Source organism: Mus musculus, chromosome 6 (genome assembly GCF_000001635.26).
Source record: "Mus musculus strain C57BL/6J chromosome 6, GRCm38.p6 C57BL/6J".
Classification (NCBI taxonomy): domain Eukaryota; kingdom Metazoa; phylum Chordata; class Mammalia; order Rodentia; family Muridae; genus Mus; species Mus musculus.
Window position 1 is genome coordinate 13281919 of NC_000072.6, and position 14832 is coordinate 13296750.

Genomic DNA, 14832 nt, shown 5'->3' on the forward strand with positions numbered 1-14832 from the left:
GGACCAGGGTTTGTTTTTTATTTGTTTTCATTTTGTTTTGTGTTTTTAATTTTGATATCCTTTTTGTCGTTGTTTCTGCTAATATCTTGAAGTCTTTCCTCTATGGTGTCCTCTCGTCAGTTCAGATCTTGATGTGGAACATGAAGGTCTTTGAAGCCAGTTCTGGTTGGGTTTTGGCAGGGTGACAGACAAGAGTCTCTTTGACTCTTCTGTGTGTGGCTATTCAGTCTCACTTACACCATTTTTAATGAAGCTGCCTTGTCTCCTGTAAATACTTTGGCATCTTTGTCGAGAATGTAGTTGCTTGGAGATGCAGGGACATTTTCCTTTTCGTTGGTCTGTTCCAGCCACTTATGTACCTATTTATCTTATTGTGTCTGGAAATTAGATGTTGATATGTTCCTGTCTTCTCTCTCTCTCTCTCTCTCTCTCTCTCTCTCTCTCTCTCTCTCTCTCTGTCTGTCTCTGTCTTTCTCTCTCTCTGTCTCTCTATCTCTCTCTCTTTGTCTTTCTCTGAAGTTTGCATTGGATTTTTGGAATTTGTCATTGCTTATAAATTTTAGGATTCCAATTCTGGGAAGAATGCCATTAATATTTTAATATTCTTTTGGATGGTGATAAAAATTTAACAACTTTATTCTTCTAATCCATTTTTAGTTGCCTTTAGTTTCTTCCACCAATGTTTTGTTCACTTTATCAATCTTTCACTTCCCTAGTTAAGCATGTATCTAGATATCTTGTCGTTGTAGCTAAAAAAGCTATTGTCATTGGAAAAAGCTATTGTCAGTGAAAAAGCTATTGTCTGTCAGTGAAAAAATCTATTGTTAGTGAAAATAGGCTCTTTACCCAATAATAGTGAGATGCACTTCCAAAGTCAGTCAGATTTCACATTTCTTATCTAATTAGGATTTGAGATTAGTTTGAACTGTGAAGCTTTCCCGCAGGCAGGCATAGCAGTATTCACATTGACAGTGCACTGGCTGGTACTCTGTTTTATCTTGACGCAGAGAGAGTGAGGACTCCTCCCCTAGTGTGGAGTCAGGGTTCTTAATGGGCTGATTTAATGGGATATTGGGGTAAACTTACTATATTTTTATGCCAGTGTCTTATAGAATTGCTATTTTTGATCTCTTTATTTCCATTATTTTACAAATCATGTGTCTTAGTAACTTTCTACTGCTTTGAAAAATCACTATTACTAATGATAGTGTATAAAAACATATTTATTTAGGCTTATGGTTTCAGAGACTTGGAGTCCATGGGGGTAGAGCAAAGGCATAGTGGTGAGAAAAACTGAAAGCTTACATCTTGAATCAACAGGTGGAGGGGACACACTGAGGTTGATGGAAGGCAATATATATATATGTGTGTGTGTGTGTGTGTGTGTGTGTGTGTGTGTATGAAAAGCCATATATATATGCCTTCTTTTATTTAATTTATTTTTTACACTCCAGATTTTATTTTCCTCCCAGTTCATTCTCTGATTCTTCCATATTCCATACCTCCTTTCCACCCCCTGTCCCCAAGAGGATGTCCTAACCCCCCAACCCCTACCCTAACACACCTCTAAACTCTCTGGGGCCTCCAGTCTCTTGAAAGTTAGGTGCATCTTCTCTGACTGAACCCAGACCCAGCAATCCTCGGTGTGCTGGGGGCCTCATATCAGCTGGTGTATGCTGCCTGGTTGGTGGTCCAGTGCCTGAGAGATCTCAGGAGTCCAGGTTAATTGAGAGTACTGGTCCTCCTACAGGGCCGCCCTCTTCCTCAGCTTTTTCCAGCTTTTCCCTGATACAACCACAGAGGTCAGCTGCTCCTGTCCATTGGTTGGGTGCAAATATCTGCATCTGACTCTTTCAGCTGCTTGTTGGGTCTTTCGGGGGGCAGTCATGATAGGTCCAATTTGAATCTCAAAGCCAGACCCATGACACAGGTCCTCCAACAAAGCCACACCCCCTCATTTTTCCCAAACTGATCCACTAATTGGGATCAAGTATTCAGACAGGAACCTATGGAGACCCCACTCTTACTACCAGGAAGTGCTTCTTGAGTCAGCAGTAGCAGCAGCCTTGAGCTCAGCTGACACCATAATGAAAGCAGAGATCCTGCTGATTTTTATCTATCTAGAATTCTTGGTGTCCAGTAGTGACTGGCAGAGTTGGATTTTTGAACACATGAGTGAAGAATCATTACTAATTGGTTCCTAATGATATTGTTGTATTCATATGCATTCTCTGAAATGTGCTTGTTGTTAACATTACTTTGTAAAAAAAAAAAAAAAAGACAATTCCCACAGGTCTTGGTGATACAATTCATTCTACACTAAATTCAGATTGTAAAATACTTCTCACCATTCATATTCCTGGCAAAATGTCTCTCTTTTTGATCTGAGGAACATGAGAGAGAGAGAGAGAGAGAGAGAGAGAGAGAGAGAGAGAGAGAGAGAGAGAGAGAATGAGAGAGAGAGAGAGAGAGAGACAGAGAGAGAGAGAGAGAGAGAGAGAGAGAGAGAGAGAGAGAGAGAGAGAGATTTACTCCTTTCTTTCTCTCCATGACCCCCTCCATGGTGTCTAGTTTCTTCTGCCCAAGCTGTACCTGAACAGCTGCTGCAAGGTTGTCTAGTACATGCACGATAGCACAAACTGCACTGAGTTCATAAGCAATGCTTGTTGGATCCAGAGAGGTCACTGCATACTAGTGATATCTACCTTTGGTCATCTCTCATTTCTCTAGTATCAGCTTACTACATTATCCATGGAGCCCAGTCATTTCTTTTATATATGTAATTTATATATTTAAATTATACACACACACACACACACACACACACACACACACACACACACACACACACACACATATATATATATATATATATATATATATATATATATATATATATAATGGAGACTTTCAGATGGTAAGGGAAGATTATTTAAGCACAAGGTCTGCCATAAAATCTCCCGCTTTAGAGATATTAACAAAATTGCACAGTAACATTATGAACTAACCAGTACCCCCAGAGCTCTTGTCTCTAGCTGCATATGTATCAAAAGATGGCCTAGTCGGCCATCACTGGAAAGAGAGGCCCATTGGACTTGCAAACTTTATATGTCCCAGTACAGGGGAATGCCAGGGCCAAAAAGTGGGAGTGGGTGGGTAGGGGAGTGGGGGGGGGAGTGTATTGGGGACTTTTTGGATAGCATTGGAAATGTAAATGAGGAAAATACCTAATAAAAAATTAATTAATTAAAAAAAAGAAAAGAAAAAAGAAAGTTTGCAGGCTTCTGGTGTGTTGTGCAGTGATCAGTGCTGTCCCTGAATCAGGAGGTTTAGAAAATAGGAACTTCCCAGCTGGTGAGTTTTCTGTCCTTAATAAACCAGATGTGTTCTCTGGAATTCATGCCACTGTGGGTCTTTTTATCATGCTCTATTTTGTATTTTTGCCTATGAAAGTCCCTGCATTAGAATTAGCCATGATTTAAGTCATTATGCCTTTCAGTTTTCGTCTTTTATGTCTGAAAGTTGAATGCACACAATAGTAATGACTAAATTCCACCCTACATTCTTCCATCTTCATCATTTCTTTCTCTTAACTACACTTGCCATTTTTAGCTTACTGATTTAATCCCTTAAAAACTCTGTCCTCTCATGTAACTTTTAGTTGGTTTTGGATTACTTCCAACTTGTGTTTGTTCCTCAGGAAATAAAGTGTTTAAAACAAAGGGAGGTATTTAGAAGGCTAGAAAACATAGTTGTGTGGGCAGCAAGCTTGCTTGGTAGAATGTGTAGGCGTGGCTGCCCTGATCTCTGGAAACCCTGATGGAGAGTGTGTGGATCAGCAGACCCAACTGCCACTCTCCAGAAGAACTCCCTGTTGCTCTTCTCATACAATATCCTTGCTGTTTCCTCCTTTCAAACCCTTTTCTCTGTTGTTATTTTTTATATTTGTTCTCCACTCCCCACCCCCTCCCCCTGAGTGTGTGTGCTAGACATGACCTACATGTAAAGCTGAAAAAACAATTTGCAGGGACCGGTTGCATCCTTACACCATAGAGGTGGGTCCTCAGATCTTCGGGTTTGGTGGCAAGCACCCTCACCTGTAGAGCCATCTTGCCAGGTTAGCAGTGATCTAACAGATAATGTATATTCAGATATGGATGCAGAATAAAGAATGACAGTTTTTAATTGACTCTGTTTGTCTTCTTGTGGAGTCCCTATCCCCTCTAGGTTACTTAATTCTTCCCCCAACTCTTCCACAAGCCTTCCTCAGCTCCATCTAATATTTGGCCGTGGGTCTCAGCATCTGTTTTGATCAGCTGCTATGTGGAGCTTCTCAGAGGACAGTTATGATAGGTGCCTGTCTACAAGCATAACAGAGTATCATTAATAGTATCAAGGATTGGTTCTTGCCTGTGAGATGAGTCTCAAGTTGGGTCAGTCATTGGTTGGCCAATCCCTCAGACTCTGCTCCATGTTTATCCTGCAAAGGTTTTGTGGATGTGTTGTGGAGCCCTTATCTCTTCACTGGGAGTTCTGCGTGGCTACAGGAGGTGGCTACTTCAAGCTCCGTATCTCCAACTACTTGGAGTTTCAGCTAGAGTTATCCTCATAGACACCCTGCAGCCTCCCCCATCCCACCCAGCATACTTGAGCTGAATCTTCTCCCCCCCCCCTCCTCCGCCTCACACATGTGTAGCAGATGTGCAGCTTGGCTTTTATGTGGGTCCCTTAACAACTGGAGCAGAGGCTCAGACTGACTCCGTTGCCTGCATGTAGGTCCTGTACCAGCAACTGGGCTGCCTTGTCTGGCCTCAGTGGGAAATGACGTGGCTAGTCCTGCCTGTCAGGAGGGGACTGGGTGGGTTTATACCCTGGGTGGGGAGTGGGGCCAGGGGATGGAGTGGAGGGCGATGCAGAGCTTGGGGCTGGGGTAGGGTGCTTGCGGAGCGTGGGGTGGGAGGGGGTTCCTTCCCTTTCTCAGATAAGAAAGGGAGGGGGTTGGAAGAGGGACTGTGAGGGGGAACTGGGAGGAGGGGAAACTGCAATCAGGATGTAAAGTAAATAAATTAATTAATGGAAAACAACAAAAGTTTTAAGAAATGACAATTTTTGTCACTAGGTGGCAGGATTTTACTGTGGTTTTGGTTTTCAGCCATGTTGGGAAGAAGAGAAAGAAATTTAAGTAAAAAGAATTGAATTTGTTATAGAAAATGCCTCTATACCACACCACATATGAGTTCAGTAGAATTTGGGTTTTGTTGCAAAAATATGAGACTGCATTTGATGGAATACTTAACTTAGGTTCCAAATAAAACAGTTCAAAGGTTTTCAAATTTCAGAAAAATCATTTCCAAACATTGAAAAATACTACTAAACTGAGTATGTATCTTATATCATGAATATGCTTACTTCCTGTATATTTCATGCTTTTTATACATATCTCCTTTATTGAATTTTGCATTATCAAAGTATTTAGCATGGCACAGCAAAATTCATTAAACTTTGCCATTTAATTCTTTAAAGACTCATTGGGAACCTTGGAAAGGGCCCTGTTCTCTGGCCACAAAAGGGCTTTGTAGGACACCATCCCTTCCCTTGTCAGAATTTGTTATTTTGTTAACAATTGTCTTTCCATATTAATACTTCAAGAAAGAAAACTCAGTGTGGGACAAAGGAAAATCTCAAAATATTCTTTTCTGACAAAGTAGTTGTTATTGAATCTCCTGTTTCTGTTTGAGGAAATCTTAATTTGAATCTCAGCCTCCTTTGTCTGCTTTATTTAAATGTTTGTTGTGTTGAAAGAAATCCTTGTTTTTCATCTAACAAAACTCAATTCTAAACCTTTATTTGTAGTTCTAACAGGAAATAAAGTTAAATAATATTGTTAGGCTTTCATTTGACCAAGGCATTATAGTGCTTCCATTTCTGTCTAGTGTCTGTGAAGGAAGTGTTGATTTCTCCATTAATAGCCTCTGTTTTTTCCCTATCCGTTGATCTCGTCATCGTCCCTCTGGATGATACTCTTGCCCTTTTCCCTGGATTTTTTGAGTGTCATAAAGGCCTCTGTTGAAATCAGAATTCAACTCTAGCCTCAGCAGGTTTGGGTCAGGCTGTATGATTAATAATTAATTCCATGCCTTAGATAAAGGTCAGGCAGCTATTGTTTTGCTTCGTGAGTCTCTCTGTAGTCTAAATTCCCTAGAATCATTACTACCTAGAGCATATCCTAGACCTCTTAACCTCCTTGTTGTCTGGGTAGTTCTTCCAGTGCAGACATTGTCTTGCTTTCATAAAAAATTCACAGATGGAAAACATATTTTGTAGTAGAACAAAGCTTAGGTACGTGTTAACCCTTGCATCACCCAGCAGCGCTTTACTACGTGAAAAACAAGTTGGATGAGAATATTCCCGCCATGCTGACACCTTTAGCAAGTCCTTGTTGGACAGTTATTTTTGTGCCTGACATTCTGCGAAGTACTGAAAACATGCAGGTACACGAGATGAGTTTGATCTGTGCCTTCTCAGAGTTAACAGCTAGTGTGCAGGAGAGATGAGTAAGCTGGGAAGACAGTTCAGAATGGAGAGGTCAGATGGGAGATGCTCAAGATACCATGGGGATCCAGAGAATGGGAGGCTAATCAACACCTGGGCAATCAAGGAAAGTATATAAATGATTGGTGCTGTGCAAGCATATGCCCTGGGAGTGATTTCACCACCTAGTTATGCTCAAACACCTTGTGGATCAGGGATTTGTGAAGAGCACGCTGAGGTCAGTTCTCTGATGCAGTGTCTGGGATCTCTGCCAAAAACATTCAAGTGGCTGGGAAATGGAATTGTGGGAGGTGTCCCAACTCACAAGTCTGGCACCTGGGCAGAGACTATCAGCTGCAGCACCTACACATGGCCTCTCTATGATACCTGAGCTGCTTCACAACATGAAAACCCAATCCACTGACATCTGAGGACTCCAGAGAATATGTTTAATGAGAGAGATTGCAGCCATCTTTATAAACCTCAATATATTGTCCAGTATTTTCTGAATTATTTCTACCTAAAGGCTGTGTGAAAAAGTTAGCTGTGCAAAATGCAATGTGTTGTGGAATACGTGGAGTTAAAGGATGTATAGAATTTACCTGTATGAAATTGAGGCGTTCCAGGCAGAAGGAATAAGACAGGTTCATGCCTCCAGTCAAGGGATGAATTGCAGAGAGCAACTAAAAGGAACTCAGAATAGTTAGTGCTTCAAGTATAAGGAGGAATTGGTAAGGGATAAGCCTAGACAGGAAGGTGGTAATGGCTCCTAAAGCAGATCCTTTAGGGCAGAAGGAATCATCACAAGTCTCTACAGAAGATATAAAAGCTAAGGCCTGTGCTGTACTAAAAATAATTGTTTTGGATGGACAGGAGAGTTGTCAAGATTTGACAGAAATCCAGTAAGCAGAAGACTAAAAGTCTGTTGAGAGGCTTATGATTAATTTCAAGTTTGAAGGGTGGGGAAGGGTCACCCTGGAGTTTGATAATTAGTGAGGATTCATACTAGTCATTTATTATATTCAATTATTTCTTAAGGTTTGTGGAAATAAAACGTTACACATTAGTGGTTCTCAACTGTGGGTCATGACTCCTTCCCTCCATCAAACAGTTGCATATTAGATAGCGTGTGTATCAGGTATTTACATTATGACTCATAATAGTAGCAAAATTACAGTTATGATGTAGCAAAAATATAATTATACGGCTGAGAGCCACCACCAACATGAGAAACTGTATTAAAGGGTCATGTAGCATCAAGAAGGTTGAGAACCACTGCTTTAGATGAAAACAAGCTGATAGAAGAAAGTTAGGAATCAGAGTCCAGATGAGCTCCAAGCCTCACCTTCCAGTTATCCTTTTACAAAGTAGTCATGGACAGTGGTCGGTGGCTATGACATGTGACAATCCTTATAGGTTCTACCAACCAGGGAAGCTCACAGAACCCTTGGTGTCTGGGGTTTTCACTGAGGCCTGATCCTGTAGATAAAGTTGATTATCTTCACAGCAGTATCTCTGGAGACTCAACTGACAACATGACCAGTAGCTCTGTCATCCATCACACTGATAGGTTATCGTCTGTGGCCCAGGTCTCCAGGGTACAGACACTTATCCGGAGAGACAGTCATTACAAGAAAATAGAGATTGTGTCCCAAAAGCACAAAGCAAAGGTTCCATCTCTCTGGATTGAAGACAATTCTACTCTGTACAATAAGGAGAAGGTTACTGAATAAAGAGTAAAAATCAATTTGGTGGTGATTGAGAGTAGAGGAGCTGTTAGTAAGATAGGCAACTGGATTGCAAGATGATGGACGTGGAGAAGAAATGGGGTTGTTAAATCAGATTTAGAACTTCAGATGAGAAGTCTACATCCTACAATGTTAACTGACCTCAAAATGGTAGTGGTGGCCAAAGAAACCCATCTGCATCAGTGGGAGGAAGGGAACTGGTAGCAGAGGTAGGAGAGGTGACTGATGTGTAGACCCTGGAGATGGGGTGGAGTTTCTAGGAACAGCTTCCTTCCCTGTCTGCCCTACTCTGAGATGAGGAAATGACCTTGGAAAGGCCTCCTCCTACTACCAGACACTTTTGAGGAACTACTCTATATAGTATCTCTAATAGAATTCCACCTTATTAGAGGCACTCTATCACCATGCAAGATAGGGTTTATTTACCATTTAAGTGTGGATTATTTTCTAGTCGATGAAACCAATTAACATGGCTGCAATTTATTTCACATAGAATGGTATTTTGCTCAATTTTAGTTCATAATCTCTCCCATCTCAATAGTATCTGCTACACAATTCACTCTTTATCAGTATCTCTGGTATACAGATCTCAGGTCAGTTTCTTGCCGCAACTTGCTAATATTCAGTTCCTTAGCAGACCCAAGAAATTTTGCTTAGTAATATCCATTACTTAACCTTAGCCTCAGTCTGCCTTTCACCTTTTCCTTGTAAAAGTGTTTTGGGGGGATTAACAGAGCTATGATGCCCTCCCCCCAGGTATGATTCTTCACTTTATGTTTCTCTCAATAGGTGACAGTTCCCAAGACCCTGGCTCTGCCTCTACAAAGTGATTGAGTTGCCACTCACTGTTAGGCTGGTCTCCTGATGATGGTAACTGTAAGGTAAGCAAAAGTCACCAAAGCCAGGGAAGGAAAGGAGGTGTCACCGAGTAAAAGGCAGGTATTGCTGGAGTTTTGAAAACAAGTACACCAAGCTTTCAGGTTGATAACATAATGGTACCTCCATAGTGGTGGCTTCAAACTTGGTGCATCCTTTCCCCAAAACTAGAGGTCACCCTCTTCAACTACTCTGTTTCTCACATGTCTCTAGGCAGCCAGTGACTTTTAACATGCTATGCTCTGTAAGGACGGAGCAGATATTTCCTTTCTATTCTTTCCCAGCTACCTCAATGAAAATTGCATTGCTGGGCCTTATTAACTCCTGTTAATAACTGTGGATATGTGCACAGACCTTGACTAGACAAGAGTTATTCTGCCTGAAGCCTGTGGTACAACTTCTACTGATGTATCTATCTGCTTCTACTTATATATCAAGGTCCCTGGCAGTACTCCTTAAGACCACTTTTGATGTTTTTCTCATTTGAGAACCTAATAGCCATTAAGTTCTTATCCTTAGAACCTAATAGCAACTTTATGAGTAGAGCCATAAGGGACCAAATCTGTAATTTGAGGTAGTGGTAGACCTCCTCATAGCACATATCATGTAACTCAAACTGTCTTCACTTTGCCCAAAAGAGTAGGGGAACTAATTGTCTAACTTGGAAGAACCAACCTTCTTCTTGGCATACAAAATCTGTAGGAAAGAAGAATGCTGACAACCCCTCCTCTAAAGTCTGGAAGTTTGTTTTGTCAGGATCATTCAAAAGACTGACTCTTTTCTAAGTGGTCCTTACTAGGTCAAGGCTTGGGACACTGTGGAGATCATGAGGGTCAGAAACTGAGTACAAACTAGACAGTGGTTACTCTTTGAGTTATTTCTTTATATGTTTTCATCCAATATATTTCGACTATGTTATTTACCCTCCCCCTAGATCTTTTCAAATTCTCCCCACTTAACTTAAGGTTCTTTCTACTTCACTTTCTTAAAAAACTCCACAAAATCAAAACAATGAAACAAAGAGACAAAACCAAACAAAACATGGAGTCCATTTTGTGTTGGGCAACTGCTCCTGGACATAGAACTTGCACTGGAGTATGGTCGATATACCCAGTGAAGACACTCCATTGGAGAAAACTGGTTTTCCCTTTCCTAAAAGGCATTGTGGTGGTTTGAATAGATATGGTCCCCATAGAATCATGTTTGAATGCTTGGCTATAGGGAGGTACACTATCACTGTGGAGGTGGGCTTTGAGGGTGATATAAGGTCATAGGTCAAGTTATGCCCAGTTTGGTACACATTTTCTCCTTGCTATCTACAGATTTAGATGTGGAACTCTAGGTACCATCCCCAGCAACATCTCAGCCTGTACCCTGCCATATTTCCCATCATGATGACAATGGACTAAACCTCTGAAACTGTATGCCAGCCCCAATTAAGTGTTTTCCTTTAGAACCAGTAGTTTAGGCTACTGTGTTATTAAGCTTACCCACCTTGATACTTTGACTTACTCAAGTTACCTGAGAATGCCTAAAATACAATCAGTAATGTAAAGAAATCCAACTCTTACACTTTATGAAACTACTGAATAGTGAAATACTGTACTTTGGTGAAAATTATAAACATTAAGTGGTTCTCTCAAAAAAAAAGTAATGTTTCCATTTATAAGAGTTGTCTTGGTCATGTTGTCTGTTCATAGCAATAGGAACCTTGATTACGAATAAGACTTTGTGTCCACTATTCCTACATTATATTTGAATTTTTTCTGTGAGGGTCTTGTGAATGCTTTGGCAGTCCCTTTAAGTTCATATGTTTGTCCATCCTGTTGTATCTAGAGGACATAGTTTCCTTGAAATCATTCATCACATCTGGCTTGTATAGTCTTTCCATCTACTCTTCTAAGATAGATCCCTGAGTCTTAGAGGTAGAGGGAGTGGGCTGATAAAGACATTTCATTTTTACTTGAGTGCTCCAGTGTCTCTCACTCTCTGTATAATGTCTACTGCATGAAGAAGATGTTCTGACGGGGGCTCAGTGGTGAGCTGCTCCGTGGGTGTAGCAATACTTCATTAGGAAGCATTGATGGCTGTGTGCCTTCAGCAGAATAACAGTAGCGGGTTTTCCCCTATTACTGTCTCAGGTTCTTGGCCACTCAATAATTAAGGTGCAAGCATTGCTCAGGGTGAGAACCCTTTTTTTGCCTTGGAGACAGCAACCTTCTCGATATGTATTTACATGGAAATGGGGCTCGGGGCAGAACAGATTTTCCTATGTCTCTGCTTAAAAGGCATTAATCTCATCACTTACTTAGCCCAGTTTTCTCTCAAAATGTGGTAACTCAAGTAGTATCACAGTGTGGGTAGACTCAATATATGACCTTCGGGAGACACAACTGAAACTTCTTATATTTGGGTTACTCAGAAACACTCTACTCAAACTCAGTCTCCCTAAAAGTCCACTTGGTCCATATTGGCAGTGCCAGCTTCCAAGGGAGACTGATCAGTCCTACCCTGTGGCTTTTTCTCCTTTGAAATTATATATATATACATACATACATACATACATACATACATACATATATATGCATGCAAATATCAACTTGGCATTTTTGTCTATACTTTTGTGGCACATGCCTCTTGAGCTCTTACCACTTTAAGAGCCTCCATCTGAGGACTGAGAAGATAATGAATAAAGAGCTTCAGCCCCGCAGCTCTCATTCACAGTTCAGAGGAGGGAATGGGTTTTCAAGCCTTTCTAATGTCTCTGCTGAGGTGGAAGTTAGAGAGGCAGCAATACTGAAGAGGCCACCAGAGGACACAGAGAACAGAGGCTGCCACCCACAGCCTGTTTGGTACTGCCAGCCACCCACTCTGATGGGTCAGGACTTCGCTGCTGAGCAGTGGTGCTGAACAAAATATTAAACAAGCAGTAACACAGAACAGATGTGAACCATTAACCATCAATACATCCACACAGGTGCAAATGAGCTTGTGGATGCAAGGGCCAGAACCCTCCTTACATTGTAAATCAGAAGTTCCCTGAAACAGAGAAGTTGGGAATATACAGAGAGGTGAGTATAGTCTGAAGCTTGGCTTAAGTGGTGTTGCCATGGCTTTGCATGTCTCTGGTCCCTCCCTTCTGTTGTTCCTCATTTTCCAACAGGGAGACCTCTTAATGTGGTAAGGAACATAACTTTGGTTATGAAAACAACCTTCTAGTTTAGCTATCCCAAGGAGAAAATGGCTGTGTCTAAATGTCAACAGGGTTAGGATTAGGGTTAGGGTTAAGGAGTTAGGGTCAGGGTCAGGGTCAGGGTTAGGATTAGGGATTGTCCCACCTTAGGTCATGTGCCTATTCCTAGGCCAATCACAGGTGACAAGGGGATGGGGATAATGTAGTGCAATGCTAGTAACTCTTTTATGTTTGTGTGTGTGTGAAGAAAACGAACAATTGTCTACATGTTGATGGATACTGAGAACTTCGCTCTCCACAGACTTGTGTAATACTGTTTATTCAACCCCGCTTCTGAAACAAGTTCTGAAACATTCCAAAGGGTTGACTCATAGTGATTCCAATGGTGGAGGATGGGCAATGTGACACTCCTTCTGTGGGTGTGCAGGGGAATGGCCCTGGTCCTCTTCTTCTGTACAGGGGGCATACAATAGATATGTTTGCTGGGCCAAGGAGATGGCTCAGACCATTGCTCCGGAGGCTCTTGCTCCTGTTTTGCACATGCAGATTCTGGCAGGGGTGGGAATGGAACTCCTCGTGTTGCCTTAAGAAGTGGTTGGATGATTATGCCTCATTCTCTGTTTGAAAGGCTTATTTTCGTCAGCTGTGGGTGGGCTCAGGTTAGAAGGTAATTGATGATATTTAGGTATGAGTGGGAAAACCTGCCTCCAGGTTTCATTCACTGTTTTTAGATGTAGATGGCTGTTTTGTGAAGGTACGGTGAGATAGGAGCTTTTCAAAGGAAGGGGGGGGATGCAGTAGGAGGTCCAGGCAGACCAGCTAGAGAGCAAGAACACTTATAGCTGGAGGTGGACTAAGCCATTGGGAAAGGACAGGAAGAAATTTTTTTTTAGGAATGAGGAGGTTGGTGCAAATGGATAAAGATTCAGGGCGAGCAAGGTACAGAGAGAAAAGCTGCTGAGACTTGAAAGCCAGAGAAACAATGATAGGAAGAGGAGGGAGTGAAGGAAGATATAATGTTGGTGACTCAGCCATGCAAATGAATAACTTAAGCCACTGGGATGAAAACCTCTATTGCAATTTACCTAGCGTCGGAAGGAGGTAAACCACATAAGCAAAAGGATGGATGGGTATCCATGGTTTCCTTCCCTATGCTAATTTTATCCAGCATCCTCTTAGTAGACAATTCATTTATTCTGAATGCTTACTATTTGCCAGGCACAAGGCTAACCACATCCTTAGCATAATCTCATTTGCCTCTGGGCAAACTTACTTAGCAAGAGCTGCTATGCACGTTTCTAATAAATATATGGATGGATAAATAGGTCTGAAGAGTTGGCAGGCTGACTAAAGCCTGACAGCTGGGCTTTGAACCATCAAAGCTGGATTCTAGTGCCTGGAGTCAAGCCTAGGCTACCCACTTAAGCTTTCTCTTTGGTCCAGTGCATCAGTTTGCTAGGGTTGCCAGGGCAAAGCACCAGAATCTAGGTACTTAGAACAACCTATATTTGTTGTCTCATGGCTCAAGGGGCTAGAGTCTGAAATCAAGATATCACCCAAGCCACATTGCCTCAGATGGTCCTAAGGGGGAATATCTGCTTTAGGCCTCACTCCTAGTGGACACTGGCTTCCATGCAAGTAGCAGAGACTCACATTGACACATCACATTTTCCCAGTGAGTATGTCTTTTTCTTTTTATGGTATTCTTTTAATAGAGGCATACTTAGTGAGGAACCCCTTAACTTCAGCATGACTTCTCCTTAACTAATTATATTTGCAGTGACATTATTTCCAGATAAGGTCCTATTCTAAGACATTAGGAACATATGCATGAGAGGAGGCAGCAATGCAAGCATAGCACCCAGGAACCCTGGATGGGATCCTTGGTTGGCAATGCTCTTTGGCTCTGGCACGGCACCTTGTATGGTGCGTGTCCTCTGGCTTTGCTGCTGTCTCTGGAGCTCAGCTGTGGCCACACACTGCAGTGATAGCCTTGGCTGGATGGGCCAGGGTAGCTGCCAGGGGCAGGTGCTCTATGCCTGCCAACATGGCCAGCTGCATCTCTGTTGTCACCACTGACAGACTGGAAAAGCTGCTGCCATCCATTTTAAAACAAACCCAGAGTTTCCATCCATGTGTGTCTCCATATACAGTGCTGGTATGTTTTAAATGATTTTGAAAAATGATTTTGTTTTCATTGCGAATACATCGTGATTCATTGCCCCTTTCTGTCTGTGGACTAAAAAAATGCCAAATGTAAACTGTATATGCACCTAGGGATACCCAGTATTTTGAAAATAAGATTATTCATATCCCTTGTCTCCTTTAGACTGCCTTCAGACACTAAGGCCTGGTAAACCACTTTCTTGTCAGGTTTCTATGCAGTGAGGATCTTATTTGGTCGGGATCTGTAATTTGAATGATTCTATTAACTGCCCCTAAAAGCAAACCTTTTGTGTTCTTCCTCCTCTTTCTGTTTTGGAG